Source organism: Pristiophorus japonicus, unplaced genomic scaffold (assembly GCF_044704955.1).
Source record: "Pristiophorus japonicus isolate sPriJap1 unplaced genomic scaffold, sPriJap1.hap1 HAP1_SCAFFOLD_113, whole genome shotgun sequence".
Classification (NCBI taxonomy): Eukaryota; Metazoa; Chordata; class Chondrichthyes; family Pristiophoridae; genus Pristiophorus; species Pristiophorus japonicus.
This window is the reverse complement of record NW_027250788.1, coordinates 1,031,343-1,042,500: the sequence shown is the minus strand read 5'-3', so window position 1 is coordinate 1,042,500 and position 11,158 is coordinate 1,031,343. Positions and strand designations below refer to the sequence as shown.

The 11,158-nt window shown below is 46.8% G+C and overlaps 1 non-coding gene across 1 annotated transcript; it reads right to left on the bottom strand.

The window, feature by feature from the left end:
- Window positions 1–10,869: 10,869 nt before the first annotated feature.
- On the bottom strand, window positions 10,870–10,952 carry trnal-cag (transfer RNA leucine (anticodon CAG)). The gene has a single exon. It is a non-coding gene; the product is annotated as a tRNA-Leu (tRNA).
- Window positions 10,953–11,158: the final 206 nt, after the last annotated feature.

Below are 11,158 nucleotides of genomic sequence, written 5' to 3'. Positions count from 1 at the left end.
TCTACAGCACTGGATGGGCCCTCCGCCTTTTCCCCCTCTTTTAATAGCAGCCAAGGCAGCCTTCAGGATCGGATCCTGCATCTGGACTACTTTAAGGTCCGGGGTCACAGCCGCCCCTAAGCTCCCTTGTGTCCCTGGCTTGCTTCTTGCTGCTGCTATCCTGCCTGCCTCGTATGGGTCCTATGGGCGACCTGTGCGAGCACCTTCCCTTGCCAGCAGGTCTGCCTGCTGGTTATCTTCCCTCCGTGGCTCAGTTTTGGAGTGGGCCTTTACCTTATGGATATTTACATCCCCGGTTTCTCCCATTGCAGCTACGATCTTTCCTAGCAGGGGTTTGGTCACAAAGGGCTTCCCATCTGCAGATACTCTGTACACGAATTTCAAGTGAACATGCTGTCCGAGCAAATCGTGTATGGGGTAGGGAATTCCTCGGGGTGTGTGACCACATACATCACCGCCGGGAGTTCCGCCTGCTGGGCGCTCAGGGTGCATGGGAGTTTAAGAGCCAAGGCAATTCCTGCCTTGGGATCCCAAACTCCGCAGCCCATGAGTCTTGTACCCGCGGACACTGAACTGGAGCCATCAACGTAGATCTCGCGGCCTGTGGGGTGTATCCCTGCCCGAAATCCAAAGTTAATGTCCCATACTCCCTCCACAGAGCATCGATGCGGCTGCCCTGGATAGATTAAATTTGCTGCGAGCCTGGGCTCGTAGAGGCCCTTGACCTTTAAAGTCATTTGGGAGAGGAGGAGGGTCCAGCGAGTGATTCTAGCACTGCTCACTGTCCCGTCCTTAATCTTCCCGTCCAACAGCATCTGCGTCGGGGTATGATGGGCGAGGAGTGTAATGGGGGATATTCTGGTAAAGATCTGAGCTCTCTTTACTGCCCAGTGGGTGGCAAGCAAGTGCCTCTCACAATTGGAGTATCCCTTTTCTCCTTCCGTGAGGACCCTGGAGGAGTACACCACTGGTCTCAGCTGACCGTTTCGCCCCTGGAGCAACACTGCACTTAAGCTGTCACCACTGGCTGCCACCTCCAGGAAGAATTCCTCACCCCATCAATTTCCCCTCGGGCTGGTGCTACCTGCAGGTCTCTCTTAAGACAGACAAATGCTGCCTCACAGCCCACGTCCCATTCCCACTCGACCCCCTTATGTAGGAGTCTGAGCAGAGGGGCGGCAGTGGCTGCATAGTCCTCGATGAAGTCCCTACAGTAGCCAGTGATTTCCAGGAAAGACCTTACCCCCGACACATACCTAGGGACAGGGAGTTCCGGCACTGCCTTTCTTCTAGCCTCATCAATGGCCCTTTCTCCTGCTCTTATCGTCAGGATCAGGAATTTTACCTCTCCTCGACCTATCTGGGCTTTCTTGGGATTAACTATAAAACCCCCTTCCTTCAGTAAGACCAGCATTTCGGCCAGCAGTGGACCGTGTTCCTCACTGCTGTCTGTGAACAACAACAGGTCATCCACATACTGGACCAGCTGGTGTGACTGGCTGAAGCCTTTTAAGCAGTTCGCCATGCATTGGTGAAAGATGCTGGGACTATTATGAAAGCCCTGCTGTTCCCGGAAGGTGAAGGCAAACTTGTACTGGTCTTCCCTCCGTACAGGGATAGACCAGAACCCGTTGGATATGTCCAACACTGTGAACGTGGTTGCGGATGCAGGGATTTCCCCTATCAGATCCGTAACCGCCGCTACTGTGGGAGCACAAGCTGGGATGTTTTTATTGAGCACCCTATAATCCACCGCAGCCCTCCAAGAATAATCCGGTTTCCTAACCGGCCAAAGCGGGGAGTTGACATGGGTGGCTATGGGTCTCAAAACACCCTGCTCGACAAGCGAGCTTAAAGCTGTCTCCAAGTCGGCTTCTGCCTCTTGGGGAAAGCCATACTGATTTTGCGGGCGTGACATGGGATCCCCATCTATTCTAACCACCATTCCTGTGACTCTCCCACAGTCGTGTTTATGGGTGGCAAATGCTGCAAGATTTGCTTGCACATAGTCCCGGTACTCGGCCGGGGTGTTACCGACCAGAACCTCCAGGTCGTAACCCCCTTTTGGCTTCATTGTACACAGAGTCCCTTTTCCCTGTTTCTTATCAATAACCATGACTTCTCCCTCTGCTCCCAAGCCCACTGTGCCCCATAGACAGTGATTCCTCAAGTCTACTAGGATCTGGCGAGCGATGATAAAATTAGCCCCCAAGATCCCTTTTCCCACCCGCTCCCAGTTCATCAGGAAGCACTTCCATTGTGTTTGGAGTGCTCCGAAACGAACCGCGAGCGGGACTGAGAAAAACCCAGCCTTCTCATTACCTGTGAACCCAACTAGTTGATATGGCACCCCGTTTGATAGAGGTGAGGTTGCGGGGTCCTCCGAATGGACTATCGTGCTGGAAGCACCAGTGTCCAAAAGGTAGGTACCCAATACACCCTCAACCTCCATCTTGACCCAGGGTCATCCCCAGGGGTCGTATTCTAGTGGGCACAGGTATGCAGGCTGGATCTGGGCTAGTCACGGCCTCTGTACTGGCAGGGTTGCTGGTGCTTCCCTGCCTGTTGCCGTGGCTACCTTCCCAGTCCCCTCCAGCGCTGTCCTCACTGCAGCTACTATCTGGTCAAGGGATGGTGAGGAGCTCGCTCCACTTCCCCCACTCTGGGCGGTTCCTAATGAACTTCTCCCCCATATCTCTTTACTGGGCTCCTGCAATCCCTTTTAAAATGCCCAGCTTTCCCGCACCCGTAGCACACACCCTCCTCATCAGACGAGCGGCCACCCTCCTGGTGCCATTCCCTTTTGGGAATCGGGTTGGGTTTTACTTCATTTACCCGACCTTTGGAGGTTTTCTGCTCCTCCCCTCCTCCATTCCGTTGGACCAGTGCCAGTTGCCTGACCACTGCTTCCTCGGTGAGGTTGGGGTCCCGGGAATCGAACCACAGTTCTGCCCTGGCCTTGAGCCGGGGCAAGCAGTTTGCCACCAGCATCCTCAGCCAGCGGCCAGTCTGTACCGCGGAAAGATTCACCCGAACGAGGAGCTCCCCACAGGCTGCGAGGTATACCACCCACAGCCTGTCCGCAAATGCCTGCAGGGTTTCCCCTGCGAGCTGCCTTGTCCTTTCGACCCGTTCGAAAGGACTGCGTCATCGAAGCCCATAGCCTCAAGGACGGCCCTCTGGACCTCAGTAAATGTACGCTGTCCCCTCCGGCATTCTGCCGGTAGGGCCTGGTACAATTTGCTGTCCAGAGAGAAGAGCAGCAGCTTGGCTGTCTCTTCCTCGTCGCACCCATTAATTTCCCCTGCCTGCATCACCTCCATGAAGTGGATAGACGGGTCCCCGTTGCGAGTGAGTTTGGACAAATGGGCCACCATGGCCCTGAGTGATTGAACTCCATGGGGAATAATAAAGTCGCTCTCCAGCGCTCCCCGACCTTGGCCACCTGCCTGTGGATGACCGTACTTGCGCTGCCTGACCGGGCACATCCGCCCTGGTTCAGGGTCTTTCTGCGCTGGGCCCTCTACCTCTGGCTGTCCCACCATACCCGATGCAGCAGACAGTGCCTGGTCGCCTGATCCAGCCCTTAACTGACCCTCGGCTGGAGCCTCACATCCCTGCTGCCAAACGGGACACATTGGTCCTGCCCCCAGCCCTGGGTATGCTACTACCTGCGCGCCCCGCCCCTCCTGGTACCCCACCGGACAAACCACCGGTGCCTCAGGAGGTGGTCGGGCGCCTCTTACTTTTGGATTCTCCTCTACCTCCCAATACTCTCCTTTGTCCCCTGTGGACCCTCCGGGTCCTATCAGGGGGACCGTCCCCTTTGCCTGGGATAGAGCGTGGGTGAGAGTTTTAATCCTCTCCTGACAGGGACTGTGATCTGCAAACTCACTGCTCCCTTACACGGTTCTGACATAAGACTCACGATCAGGAGATGTAATACAATAGAACTGAGACAAGGTGATTCCAAGAGGAACTTTAGGTTTCCAATTTATTTGACAAGGTGTAACTCAACAAAAGCAATACACCAACACAACAATCCCCCTAAATCCCACTAAAACAGACCCAACGAAAATCTTTACACCAGTTTAGCAGTACAATGCCCAACCTCCCACCTTTCCTGGCCTAACTGAGTTGGGAGTTCTGGGGACCAGAGGTTATACTCACTACTGTGCCTTCCGCAGTCTGGTGGTTTGTTTCTTCTATCTTCGGTGTCCTCGGACACTGGTTTTCCTTCAATGTCGAGAGGCTTGTGTTTGTGGTTGTTGAATGATGAGTGCAGGGAAAATCATCACTCCCTGCTACTACGTCAGAAACCCCTTTTTTTATAGCCAGATTATCCAGTCTGCCTCTCCTGCTGAAGTCGATTCTTCTCATTGGTGGACATTTGATTTTGAAAAATGCAGCAGTTTTAGGTTTTTAGGTATTTTTCCCACTGATCTTAACCTACTCAAGGTTTGAGTGGGTGTTGATTGCATTGGCCTCCTGTAGCCATTATGCTAGTCTGGCCTGAGCCAGATATTTCTATGCCTGATGAAAAAGGTGTTGGAATATGTATGTGGCATTGTTTAAATGCTAATGTTTTCAAGGGGCAAGTTTCGAGGGTATACAGTTCCCAGACAATTTGATTAGTTCCAATGTCCAAACTGGGACTTTTGATATTGACTCCACCCCTTTTCTTGCAGACTCAACATACATCTTTTAAAAAATCCCAAATTCGATTTAAGTTCGTAGTTTCTTCCATGTGCACTTTAGGATTTCAAACTTTCTGGTAGATAGTTCCAAATTAAATTCCCTTTCCTATGAGTCCAAACACTGGGCGGGGCGGGGGGTGTCTCCATGAATGCACCTCCTTTTATCCCCTGCAGGCCTTGTCTACTCTTTTAAAATTCCTTTGTGTCCCAAAGTTTTCCTTCCGTCGGTGTCAATTCACAGCACAGACTGATCCCACAGCCCTTTTCCTTCTGGGTAAAATGAGGGCGTTTTCGTCCTCCCCTACACATTGGAGAATTGTACTTCATGTGGGTTACTAACCGGTGTTGAACACCAGACTCCAGTGCCCATGTATTGCTAGGTTTATCTGTCACTAGAGAATTATTCTGAATGTGAGTCACATATAGAATGACATATTATATACAGCACAGAAATAGCCCATTTGGCGTTTATATTCCACTCGAGCCTCCTCATGTCTTTTCACATCTAACTCTATCAGTGTAACTCTCTATTCCCTTATTCCTCAGTTACTTATCTAGCTTCCCCTTAAATTAATCTATACTTTTCGCCTCAACTACTTCCTCACCAATCTCTGTGTAATGACACTTTTGCTGAATCCCCCCTTGGTTTCTTGGTGACTCTCTTATATTGATAGTTCCAGTGTTGTTCTTCCCCACACATGAACACACTCTCTCTGTGTCAACTCAATCAGAACCTTTCATATTATACACCTCAATTAGGTCACACCTCAGACTTCGCTTTTCAAAAGAAAAGAGATCCAGTCTCTTCATCCCTTTCTGATAGGTATAAAGTCGTATTTCTGGTATCATTCTTGTAAATCGTGTTTGCAACCTCTCCAGTGCCTCTATATCCTTTTTATAAGGATTTAAAGGCAAGAAACAAAAAGGGCCACTGAATATAAAAGGGCAGCAGGAGGGATCAAAACTAAAAATCATGGTTTAAAAACTAGGATGAAAACACTCTACCTAAATGCACGCAGCATTCAAAATAAAGTAAATGAGATGATGACACAAATCATTACAAATGGGTATGATTTGGTGGCCATGACAGAAACATGGTTGCAGGGTGGCCAAGACTTGGAATTAAACATACAGGGGTATCTGACGATTCAGAAAGATCGACAAGAAGGGAAAGGAGGTGGGGTAGCTCTGTTAATAAAAGATGTTATCAGGGCAGTTGTGAGTGATGATATTGGCTCCAATGAACAAAATGTTGAATCATTGTGGGTGCAGATTAGAGATAGTAAGGGGAAAAAGTCACTGGTCAACGTAGTTTATAGGCCCCCAAATAATAACTTCACGGTGGGGCGGGCAATAATCAAGGGAATAATGGAGGCATGTGAAAAAGGAACGGCAGTAGTCATGGGGGATTTTAACCGACATATCGATTGGTCAAATCAAATCGCACGGGGAAGCCTGGAGGAGGAATTCATAGAATGCAAACGGGATTGTTTCTTAGAACAGTATGTAACAGAACCTACAAGGGAGCAAGCCATCTTAGATCTGGTCCTGTGTAACGCGACAGGAAAAATAAATGATCTCCTAGTAAAAGATCCTCTCGGAATGAGTGATCACAATATGGTTGAATTTGTAATACAGATTGAAGATGAGGAAGTTGTGTCAGAAACGAGCATACTATGCTTAAACAAAGGGGACTACAGTGGGATGAGGGCAGAGTTGGCTAAAGTAGACTGGAAGCAAGGACTAAACGGTGGCACAATTGAGGAACAGTGGAGGACTTTTAAGGAGCTCTTTCATAGTGCGCAACAAAAATATATTCCAGTGAAAAAGAAGGGCGGCAAGAGAAGGGATAACCAGCTGTGGATAACCAATGAAATAAAGGAAAGTATCAAATCAAAGACCAATGCGTATAAGGTGGCCAAGGTTAGTGGGAAACTGGAGCATTGGGAACATTTTAAGCAACAGCAAAGAATGACTACAAAAGCAATACAGAAAGGGAAGATAGATTACGAAGGTAAACTTGCGCAAAACATAAAAACAGATAGTAAAAGCTTTTACAGATATATAAAACGGAAAAGAGTGACTAAAGTAAATGTTGGTCCCTTAGAAGATGAGAAGGGGGATTTAATAATGGGAAATGTGGAAATGGCTGAGACATTAAACAATTATTTTGCTTCCGTCTTCACAGTGGAAGGCACAAAAAACATGCCAAAATTTGCAGGCCACAGGAATGTGGGAAGGGAGGACCTTGAGACAATCACTATCACTAGAGGGGTAGTGCTGGACAGGCTAATGGGACTGAAGATAGACAAGTCCCCTGGTCCTGATGAAATGCATCCCAGGGGCTTAAAAGAGATGGCGGAAGTTATAGCAGATGCCTTCGTTATAATCTACCAAAATTCTCTGGACCCTGGGGAGGTACCAGCGGATTGGAAAGCAGCTAATGTAACGCCTCTGTTTAAAAAAGGGGGCAGACAAAAGGCAGCTAACTATAGGCCGGTTAGTTTAACATCTGTAGTGGGGAAAATGCTTGAAACTATCATTAAGGAAGAAATAGCGGGACATCTAGATAGGAATAGTGCAATCAAGCAGACGCAGCATGGATTCATGAAGGGGAAATCATGTTTAACTAACTTATTGGAATTCTTTGAGGAGATAACGAACATGGTGGATAGAGATGTACCGAGTGATGTGGTGTATTTAGATTTCCAAAAGGCATTCGATAAGGTGCCACACTAAAGGTTACTGCAGAAGATAAAGGTACGCGGAGTCAGTGGAAATATATTAGCATGGATAGAGAATTAGCTGCCTAACAGAAAGCAGAGAGTCGGGATAAATGGGTCCTTTTCCGGTTGGAAATCAGTGGTTAGTGGTGTGCCACAAGGATCAGTGCTGGGACCACAACTGTTTACAATATACATAGATGACCTAGAAGAGGGGACAGAGTGTAGTGCAACAAAATTTGCAGATGACACTAAGATTAGTGGGAAAGCGGGTTGTGTAGAGGACTCAGAGAGGCTGCAAGGAGATTTGAATAGGTTAAGCGAATGGGCTAAGGTTTGGCAGATGGAATACAATGTCGGAAAGTGTGAGGTCATCCACCTTGGGGAAAAAAAACAGTAAAAGTGAATATTATTTGAATGGGGAGAAATTACAACATGCTGTGGTGCAGAGGGACCTGGGGGTCCTTGTGCATGAATCCCAAAAGGTTAGTTTGCAGGTGCAGCAGGTAATCAGGAAGGCGAATGGAATGTTGGCCTTCATTGCGAGAGGGATGGAGTACAAAAGCAGGGAGTTCCTGCTGCAACTGTATAAGGTATTGGTAAGGCCGCACCTGGAGTGCTGCGTGCAGTTTTGGTCACCTTACTTAAGGAAGGAAATACTAGCTTTGGAAGGGGTACAGAGACGATTCACTAGGCTGATTCCAGAAATGAGGGGGTTACCTTATGATGATAGATTGAGTAGACTGGGTCTTTACTCATTGGAGTTCAGAAGGATGAGGGGTGATCTTATAGAAACATTTAAAATCATGAAATGGATGGACATGATAGAGGTTGAGAGGTTGTTTCCACTGGTAGGGGAGACTAGAACGAGGGGGCACGGCCTCAAAATACGGAGGAGCCAATTTAAAACCGAGTTGAGAAAGAATTTCTTCTCCCAGAGGGTTGTGAATCTGTGGAATTCTCTGCCCAAGGAAGCAGTTGAGGCTGACTCATTGAATGTTTTCAAATCAAAAATAGATAGATTTTTAACCAATAAGGGAATTAAGGGTTACGGGGAGAGGGCGGGTAAGTGGAGCTGAGTCCACGACCAGATCAGCCATGATCTTATTGAATGGCGGAGCAGGCTCGAGGGGCTAGAGGGCCTACTCCTGTTCCTAATTCTTATGTTCTTATAACACGGCGATGAGAATTGTACAGTGTACTGCAAGTGTGGTCCAACGAAGGTTTGATACCAGTTCAGCAGAACTTCACTTCTTTTCAATACTATCCGTCTTGAATTAACCCTTGGTGCTCCATTTTCTTTTTATGGATGTATCCACGACTTGTCCCCAAACACCGCAAGCTCTGACCTTATTCATTATTCTCATATGTGGTACCTCATCAAAGACTTTTTGGAGATTAAATATATTATATCGTCCACATTGCCCTGGTCTACTCTCCCTGTTACTTCTTCAATGAAATCAAAGAAGTTGGTCAAGCAAGACTTTTGCTTTTGAATCCACGCTGATTATACATTATTATATTTTTGGTTTATAGATATTCTTCTATTCTCTACTTTAGCAGAGATTCCATTATTTTCCTACCACCGAAGTTCCACTGACTGGTCTATAGTTCCCCGGACATGTTCTATCTCTTATCTCAAATATAAGTATTACGTTAGCTATCCGCCATTCCTCTGACACGACACATTTTTCAAACTAATCATTAAATATTTGTAATAGTGCTCCTGCTATCTCTTTGCTGAATTATTTTAAAGTGTATGGATGTAATCCATCCAGACCAGGGGTTCAATCCTCCTTTCATTTGGTTCGTTCATTTAATATTACTCCTCTTTATTTATTGCAGTTATATAATTTCCCATACATTATTCCACCATCATGTCCACCTGCCCTGTGTCCCTGGTAAATACAGAGGCAAAGTAATTATTTTATATTTTATGTAATTTTTCCTTCGCTCCATGTAATTTAATCTTGTCCATTGATTTGTGGCCCTATTCCCATCCGACATTCTTTTTTAAATGAATGTGCCTGCAGAAAGTTAGATGAGCGATTATGTTATCGGCCACCAAATAGTGGGAAGGATAAAGAGGTGTAAATTTAGATAAAATGCAGAAAGATTCAAGATCTGTCGTGATAATGTGGGACTTCAACGTAAACTGGGAAAACAACCATGCAAAGGGAAAATGCAGGGGAGGATTTCCTGAAATCTGTATTAGAACTTTCTCCATCAGTACGTTTCCAGCACGATGAGGAAGAAAGCAGTTCTGGATCTCGGAAATGGATTAAGTAGAGCATGGTTCTGTGGAGGAGCATTGAGGAAACAGTGATCACAATATCATTAGGTTTAGAGTAGTTATGGAAAAGGAGAAGGTATAATCATGTGTGAAAATACCCAACTGTAGGAGGACTAATTTTATGAGTTGAAAGGGATCCGGCCCTGGTAGATTGAAACCAAAGATTTCTCGGTAAAACAGTAAATGCACATTGGGAGACTTATAAAAGGAGATAGATCTGGTAACGACTAGACACGTTCTCATGCAGGGTGCAGAAATAGCATGATAGCTAGCTACAGCTCGGTGGATGAATGAAGGTCAACTAAAACACAAAAACGGAAGCTTGTGATAAACTTCAGGCTCATATTTCAGTCGAGAACCAAGCAGAATACAGAATGTACAGAGAAGGACTATCAAAGGAGGAGGAAGTAGAATCAGCAGAAAAACAGGATATTCGCCCAGAGTACTTATCTGAGGAAGGACACACTTGCCTTGGAGGTGGTGCAACAGAAGTTCAACAGATTGATTCCTGGGATAAGAGGGCTGTCCTATGATGAGAGATTGTGTAGAATATGCCGATTCTCTCTTGGGTTTCGAAGAATCGGAGGTGATCTCGTTGAAACGGACAATATTCTGAAGGGGATTGACAGGGTAGATGTTGAGAAGCCTGGCTAGCTCAGTCAGTAGAGCATGAGACTCTTAATCTCAGGGTTGTGGGTTTTAGCCCCATGTTAGTCGATTACTGTTCCTTAAAGTTTATGTTGCTTTCACGGGAAAACATCATGAATGAACACATTATCTTCTTTTGCACAATGAAAGAAATACGAACTGAGGGAGAGTTGATAATTTAATCATCTGTTCTGTGCTCTGCATAAGAACACAAGAACCAGGAGCAGGAGTCGGCCATTTGGCCCTTCGAGTCTGCCTTCTTTTGCACTGAAACAAATTATAACCGTGAGTTTAAATTAGCAGTGCGAGATATTTACAGGGCACCTTTCAATGCTTCACAAACCCATTCCTTTCGCTACAGCCACCCGGGATCGTTTCCAGGTTTGGGAAGTAGATGTGATATCACCGCTTGTAATTGAAGTGGAGTAATTTTATTACGTCAGATGGATGTCCCAAAGCACTTCAGAGTGGTGTCAAAACAAATGAGTTTGCAATTTAAAACACTGAATGTCAGGAGTGGGATTTGAACCCACGCCTCCAGCGGAGACTGCAATCTGAACGCAACGCCTTCGACCGCTCGGCCATCCTGACTGTTAGATGCTTCATTTACAAGTTATTGCTCAGGAAAGTTTCGGACCGGGCGCTTGTTCAGTGTTGCTGGAAGGCCCAGTGATCGGGATATCCTCTCCCCCGGGGTTTTCCTGAGCCTGTGATCGGTGCACGTGGAGGTTTGGCCCGGGTTGGAGGTAGCTTACATCCCAGGGATGGACAATAACACTCTGAGCTCTGGAACTGGG